Source organism: Pongo abelii, chromosome X, assembly GCF_028885655.2.
Source record: "Pongo abelii isolate AG06213 chromosome X, NHGRI_mPonAbe1-v2.0_pri, whole genome shotgun sequence".
NCBI lineage: Eukaryota > Metazoa > Chordata > Mammalia > Primates > Hominidae > Pongo > Pongo abelii.
In genome coordinates, this window is record NC_072008.2 from 2,813,749 (window position 1) to 2,821,958 (window position 8,210).

Consider the following 8,210-nt stretch of genomic DNA (forward strand, 5'->3'; position numbering starts at 1 on the left):
ACACAAAAACATTCATGCATTAGAAATTAGGGGTTCAACATGCATGCATATAAACATGTTCTTAATAGCAAAGACATGGAATCAACCTGAATGCCCATCAGTGGTAGACTGGATAAAGAAAATGTGGTGCATATACAGCCATAAAAGAGAATGAGATGCTTTGCTGGGAGATGGAAGGAGCTGGAGGCCATTATCCGTAGCAAACTAGCACAGGAACAGAAAACCAAATACCGCGTGCTCTCACTTATAAGTGGGAGCTAAATGATGAGAACACATGGACACATAGAGGGGAACAACACACACTGGGGGCTTTTGGAGGGAGGAGGGAGAGGATCAGAAAAAACAACTAATGGGTACTAGGCTTAATATCTGGGTGACAAAATAATCTGTGCAACAAATCCCCATGATATTAGTTTATCTATGCAACAAACCTGCACTTTTACCCCTGAACCCTTAAGTAGGCCTTGGTGTCTGTTGTTCCCTTCTTTGTGCCCATATATTCTCAGTGTTTAGCTCTGCTTCTAAGAGAGAACAGGTGGTATTTGGTTTTCTGTGCCTGTGTTAATTTGCTAAGGATAATGGCCTCTAGCTCCACCCATGTTGCTGCAAAGGACATGATTTTGTTCTTTTTTATGGCTGCATAGTATTCCATGGTGTATATGTACCATATTTTCCTTATCCAGTCTACCATTGATGGGCATTTAGATTGACTCCATGTTTTTGCTACTGTGAATAGTGCTGCAGTGAACACACACGTGTACTTGTCTTTATGGTAGAACAATTTATATTCCTTTGGGTATATACCCAATAATGGGATTGCTGGGTGCAATGGTAGTTCTGTTTTAAGTTCTTTGAGAAATCACCAGACTGCTATCCACCAGTGGCTGAACCAATTTATAGTCCCAACAACAGTGTATAAGTGTCCTTTTTTCCCTACCACCTCACCAGCATCTGCTGGTTTATTTTATTTTATTTTTATTTTTTTAACTTTGTAGTAATGGCCATTCTGACTGGTATGAGATGGTATCTCATTGTGGTTTCAATTTGCATTTTCTCTGATAATTAGTGATGTTGAGCTTCTAAAAATAGATTTGTTGGCTGTTTGTATGTCTTCTTTTGAGAAATGTCCTGTTCATGTCTTTTCCCTACTTTTTAATGGATGATATGGTGGGGCTCTGTGTCCCTGCCCAAATCTCATCTTGAATTGTATTCCAAATTGGGTTGAGGGAGGGACCTGGTAGGAGGTGACTGAATCATGGGAATGGCTTCCTCCATGCTGTTCTTGAGATAGTGAGTGAATTCTCACGAGATCTGATGGTTTTATAAATAGCAGTTTCCTCTGCTCTTGCTCTCTCTCCTGCTGCCTTGTGAAGAAGGTGCCTGCTTCCCCTTTCCCTTCCACCATAATTGTAAGTTTCCTGAGGCTTCCCCAGCCTTGCAGCACTGTGAGTCAATTTAATCTCTTTTCCTTATAAATTACCCAGTCTGGGATAGTATCCTTATAGCAGTGTGAAAACAGAGTAATACAATGGAGTTGTTTGTTTTTTGCCTGTTAATTTAAGTTCCTTTTGGATTCTGGATATTAGACTTTTGTCAGATGCATAGTTTGCCAATATTTCCTTCCTTTCTGTAACAGCCTGTTCTGTTCTACAGATGAGTCCATGATTCTATATCTGTTGGGGAATAATGAAAAGAGAAACAAGGGGCACGTTATTTTTCACTCTGTATGGAAACGATGGTGTACTTCTTGCAAAGTAGTACACCATTTATCAGAAGCAAAATCTGATAAAATGTATCAGAGGACATTTAGTTGCCTAGAAAATTATCTTGCTCCTCCACCTGTCTGAGATATACAATGAGATACCAACTCACACCAGTCAGAATGGCTATTACTAGAAAGTTAAAAAAACAGCAGTAGCTCATAATTAACTTTTACGCAAAACATAATATGAACTCCATTGAGATTGAGGTGCAATTTTTAAAATTGTCATTTTTATGAAACCTCAGTTCTTGCACAGTTTGTATTTCTTTTGAGTACATTTTTTTCTTCTGTGGTTTGGAAATGTCTTCTTTGTTTGAAAGATTATATTTGTTCTCTAAGATGTAGAATGATTCCACAAAAGAGGTTGTGCAGTTAAGGTACTGGTCAGGAATTTATACTCACTGGTCATGAGTCTTCACTTTGGAATATGTTTAAGTGTTTTAAAAATATATTATTTGATGTTAGCATGTATTATCTCATCTAAAGACAATATGCTGAAATTATTATTGGGCAAAGGACTTTATAACTGGAAGAAAGGGGGAAGGAAGGGAGGGGGAAGGAGAAAGAAAAGAGAGTTAAGAAAGGAAGGAAGGAGGGAGGGCAGAAAGGAGGGATGGAGGAAGGAAAAAGAAAGAAGGGAAGGAAGGGAGGGAGGAAGGAAAGAGGAAGAAAGGGAGGGAGAGTGAGGAAGAAAAGAAAGGAAGGAGGAAGAAAAAAGAAAGAAAAGAAAGAAGGAAAGAAAGAAAGGAAGGAAGGAGGGAGGGAGAGAAAGGAAAGGAAGAAGAGAGGGAAAGAAGGAGGGAAGGAAGGATGAAAGGAAGGAAGAAAGCAAGGAAGGAAGGAAGAAGGGAGGGAGAGAGGAAGGTCATAATGTTAAAGAGAATAAGAAAGAAACCCTATTACCACAAGAACCATTAACAAATCTAGTTTTTTTATCATAGGAGGTGCTGGCCATTACAGGTACCATGAGGCCAATGAAATCAATGTTCTGTCCTTTCCTTCATGGTACTGACTGAAGATCTTTATCTGATGTGTTGGATCACAGGCACAGGCAGGGACAAGAGACAACTTCTACACATGTCCCAGCCTCTGCTTCACTGGGAACAGGAAGTTGCTCTGAAGGTAAGTAGGAGAATAGATTAGAGAAGGATGGGCAGTGATAAGAGAAACAGGCATTCATGTGGTTGAAATGTTTTTAAAAATATGCTTGTGCTGTACACACATGTTCACAGAAGCATCCTTCACAACAGTCAAAAAATAGAAACAACCAATGTGCATAGACGAATGAATATGTGAACAAAATGTGATCCATCCATACAATGGAATGTTATTCAGCCTTAAAAAAGAAGGGAATCCTAACACATTCTACAGCATGGATGAACCTTGAGGATGTTGTCCTGAGTGAAATAAGCCAACCACAAAAAGGACAAATACCATATGATTCCTCATATGTGAGACCCTTAGAGTAGTCAAATTGTCAGGGGTAGAAAGTAGAATGTTGATTGCCAGAGGCTAGGGGGAGAGGAATTGGGGCGTTAGTGTTTAATAGGGACAGAGTTTCAGTTTTGCAACATGAAGTGTTCTGCAGATGGATGTTGGTGATGGTTGCACAGCAATGTGCCTATACCTAATACCACTGAACTGTGCACTTAAAAATGGCTAAAATAGTAAATTTCATGTTACACATATTTTACACAATTTTAAAAAATGCTTATGATGTGGAGTCAATAGTCATTTCTGAGATAATTTTCAAGATCAAAATGAAAAAGAAGAAATCCAGTCATCAGGATTGAGTTCCGAATTAATCAACTGGGTAATGAGATGAAGAACTTATTTATTTTTACCTCAACAGCTGGGCCACTTGGCTTCTTCCTGTCATTTGCAGAGAGCATCTCACGGTTTCATATGCTCCTGGTAAAAACCCCTAGAACTCTTTCTAGACAAAGCAGGAACCACCCTGGGGTGGTGAGGTGGGGACTTCTGTCATGGGAGTTAGGACAACAAAGAGACAGAAGTCCAGGATGAATTCAGATCTCCCCCGTGGACTTAGAGGGCAAAGGAAAGTTGGCTTTGATCTGTGGAGTAATGTGCTCTAAATCCTGTGACTCCAGAAGAACACCCTCTTATTTTGGCTGTTGTGGTGGTTCTGAGCTGAACGGCCTACCTCAGCCCTTACCTAGAGGGACACATAGAGTTAGATAGGCCCTGGCTTGCAGAGTCTTTCGCTGGGCTGTCTCCCCATCAGCAAGAGAATGAGCTCTCCAAAACTGCCAGGGAAGCCTGAGCCTCCTAGGTGTTCTAATCTGCCTAGAAAAATAATTCCACAATGTAAGTAAACTGGCAGATAGTTGAGGGAAATTAACAGTATGAACCAGTTCTAAAATGAACAAACAGAAGGTCTGACTCTCATGAGAGTTGCAAGGTTGGAGATAACCAGTTCCATGCATAATTGTGTCTTTCCACAATGTCAGTCTTTTATTGATGCTATTGCAATTACAAAGGCCACAAGCTGCATGGAGTTCCCAAGGAGGCAATTCTCCTTAGTGCTTCCTGTTCACTTGGTAGTCAGAGCTGCGGGCACACAGGTTCAAGCCACTCCACAAGTCAGTTGATATTGCAAACCATACATAATGATTACATATTCAATAAATAAATGTTACGGATTAAACATTCCCTGGCAAACAAAGTAACATGGAACATCAAGAGGAAAAAGAGATAGGAGAAATGGGCGCGGTGCCTCACACCTGTAATCCCAGCACTTTTGAGAGACCGAGGTGAGAGGATCCCTTGAGTTCAGGAGTTTGAGACCAGCCTGGCCAACATGGCAAAACACTGTCTCTACACACACACACACAAAAATTAACCAGGCGTGGTGGTGTGCACCTGTAGTCCCAACTACTCAGGAGGCTGAGGCCGGAGGATGGCTTGAGTCCGGGAGGAGGAGGTTGCAGTAAGCAAAGATGGTGCCACTGCTCTTCAGCCTAGACAACACAGTGAGACCCCTGTGAAAAAAAAAGAAAGAAAAGAAATGGCTAAGAAACCAGTCTAAATAGAGTGATGTGGACAAGAAGAATGTCATGGTCTGGGCCTGGCTGTGCATCAGTCTCGCAAGGCAAAGGCTTTGATGTGGCACAGCCTTTGGTGGCTGATGCCAAGTTCTTTTCAGGAGTGACAGCAAGACAGTTGTCAGTTAAGACAGCTGTTTCGAGCTGCTGAAGTCCTGCTCTTTTTATGACCACAGAATCCTCTGTTGAGGGTTGATGGTAGAAGAATGTGCTTGGTTATGTCCCTATCTGGTTGGATGCAGTCTTTATTTTTTTTTTTTCGTTTGTTTATTAAGCAAAACCTCTTATCCTTCTTTGCACAGGGCCCTGTGAAACATCAAATGGAGTCTTTTTCTAAGATGCAGTTAGTTATGCCAGGGGTGTTTGATATGGTTTGGCTGTGTCCCCATCCAAATCTCATCTTGAATTGTAGCTCCCATAATTCCCTCAAGTCATGGGAGGGACCTGGTGGGAGGTAATGGGATCATGAAGGCAGGTTTTTCTTGTGCTAGTCTCATGATACTGAATAAGTCTCATGAGATCTGATGGTTTTCTAAATGGCAGTTCCCCTGCACACGCCCTCTTGCCTGCTGCCATGTAAGACATGCCTTTGCTCCTCCTTCACCTTCTGCTGTGATTCTGAGGCCTTCCCGGCCATGTGGGAGTGTGAGTCCACTAAACCTCTTTTTCTTTATAAATTACTCAGTCTCAGGCATTTCTTCATAGCAATATGAAAATGGACTAATACAGTGCTGTATACAAGAACCCTCCTGGAAGAAATGTAGGTCATGCAGAAGAAACAAAAAGAATTCAGAAAACTGAATTCGTACCCTGAAGCCTCTGCACTCCAGCCTGGGAGACAGAGTGAGACCCTGCCACGAAAAAAAATGCCCCAAATGTCAGTAGTATTGAGGTTGAGAAACCCTGAATGAGATTCATAAAAGCCAATGTCTCCTTAGTAAGTATTTCAAAACACAGAGGAAAAAGACAGTGATTAGAAGAATATAATCCAAGAAATTATGTGTGTATATATGTATGTAAATATAAATGTATATTTTTTACATAAGTATAAATATATAACATTAAACGTAATTATTTATAAATATGTATAATTTCTTTGACCACATATACATATACATATATGTCTATTTTATAACAAAATCTATTAATTTTATGAATATAAACATTTAAACATGATTAGATACACAACTTTATAAATATTAACATTTAAATACATATATTTCTACAATTAATTTACAGTAGACCCTTGAGCAACACAGGTATATGAGGATTTTCCTCCGCCTCGGCCACCCCTGAGACAGCAAGATCAATCCTTCCTCTTCCTCCTCTTCCTCCACCTCCTCAATGTGAAGATGATGAGAATGAAGACCTTGATGATGATCCACTTCCGCTTAATGAATAGTGAATCCATTTCCTCCTCCTTATGATTTTCCTAAAAGCATTTTCTTTTCTCTAGCTTGCTTTATTAGAAGAATACCATATATAATACATATAAACATACACGATATGTATTAATTTACTGTTTATAATATTGGTGAGGTTTCTGGCCAAGATTTCTTCCCAGTTCTGACATTAAAAAATGCTTCCTGAACACATATTGTTCAAGGATCCACTGTATATTAATTATATAATGTATATATTTATAAAGCATAAATTAATATAACTGTATATTATGAATTAAAAATTTATAATATAATAAAATAATAATTTATAGCAAATTAATAAATAATTTATAACAAATTGATATTATATTATATTGTATATCAATATATAATATAGTATATTAATATTATATTAATATATTATAGTATATTTAAATATAAATTATAAAGTAATATAACTGTATATTAATTATAAAATGTTTTATATGTATGTACATGTTAATATTTATATAGTTATATAGCTAATGTTTAAATGTTTTATTTATATTTATAAAATTAAAATATTTCGTTATAAAATAGACATATACATATATGTATATGTGGTCAAAGGGATTATATATGTATATATGAATAGGTTGTTTGTATTTAAGTTTTGAGGGCGTCCAAAGTTACAGGTGGATCTTCAACTGTGCAGGGATCAGTGCTTCTAACCCCCACATTGTTCAAGAGTAAACTATAATAATTAATATATTGATTACACATCATATATTTAGTATATATTAATAGATACATAACTGACAGAAAACAACCACTTACATCTTGGAATTGAAAAGTGTTACTAAATGATACTAAGAAAAAACATGCTAGAAGGCTGACTACCATAGATTGCAGAAAAGTCCACCATTCTTATGACACAATGCATCAAGAGGTAGAGTCACTTCCCTCTCCACTGAGTGTGGGCTTGCTCTGGGATGTGCTTTGACCTTGAAATCCAGGGAAAGCAAGGTCATGCTGATTCCAAGCCTTGCTGCAACAGGTTTGCAGCTTCCTTTCTCCTGAATTTGGAATCCAGCCACCATGTGAAGAAGTGCAACCCCACCTGCTGTGTGATGAGACAAGGGACCCATTTCCCCTATTCCCCCATAACCAGGGCCACCTAGCTGACCAGCCTGCTGACCACAGAGAAGTGAGTGCCCCACTGAGCCCTGCCCAAATTATCCACCCAGAGAACTGTGAGCTAAGCAAATCAGTGTTGTTTGAAGCCACTCAAATTCAGGGTGGTTTGTTACTCAGCATGAACTAACTGTTGCACTGGTACCAGTGAAGATCTTTATTCCCCAAGATAAAAATAAAATTAAGTTACCCAAGTTGCAACCACAATCAGAAATCATGAAACTTCTCAACAGCAATAGTGGATGCTATGAGACAATGTTGCAAGGCATCCAGCTTCCTGTGAGAACAATATTTTTTTCTTCTAGAATTCCAAATCTGGCTAGACTTGTGAATCAGTATGAGGGAAGAAAAAAGGAGGAGTTTTTCATATGCAAAAGGTTAGAAAGTTTTCATTCCAAAGCTCTTTTCTGAAAACAAGACAAAACAAAAAGTAAATACTTGATATATTCCAGATTAAGAGGAAATAAGTGGTAAAATTCAAAAAGCAGCTGGATTAATCCACTTGGATTAAGGTAGAACAGGAAATCACAGGGCTCCCAGAAGAATTTTGTCAGGAAGGAATTGCATATCTCTAGGCTAGAGGGGGATTCAAAAGTTTTTTTACGTAGAGATGAAAGCCTGTGCTTCTTCAACAAAAGGAAGATAATCTTTGGGAAAAAAAAATTACTTGCTGTTCAAGAAGCAAACCAAAATGTGGTAGGTCTTTTTTGTTTTTTTATTTTTTCAATAATTAATCAAATGTAAGAAACAGTAATTCTAGAAAAAAAACAAAACAAAACAGAATTCTTCCTTGGCCAGGCAATTCCCAAACAAAGAAAAACCCCTTTG

The 8,210-nt window shown here is 38.5% G+C and overlaps 1 long non-coding RNA gene across 1 annotated transcript in view; it reads left to right on the forward strand.

Moving 5' to 3' along the window:
• The window catches only part of LOC129052843 (uncharacterized), a 32,571-nt gene extending 26,315 nt beyond the window's left edge, over positions 1–6,256 (forward strand). Inside the window, exons 2-3 of the long non-coding RNA XR_008517963.1 lie at positions 2,704–2,884; positions 6,067–6,256. This is a non-coding gene — a long non-coding RNA (uncharacterized LOC129052843). The remainder of the gene's footprint in view (positions 1–2,703; positions 2,885–6,066) is intronic.
• Positions 6,257–8,210: the final 1,954 nt, after the last annotated feature.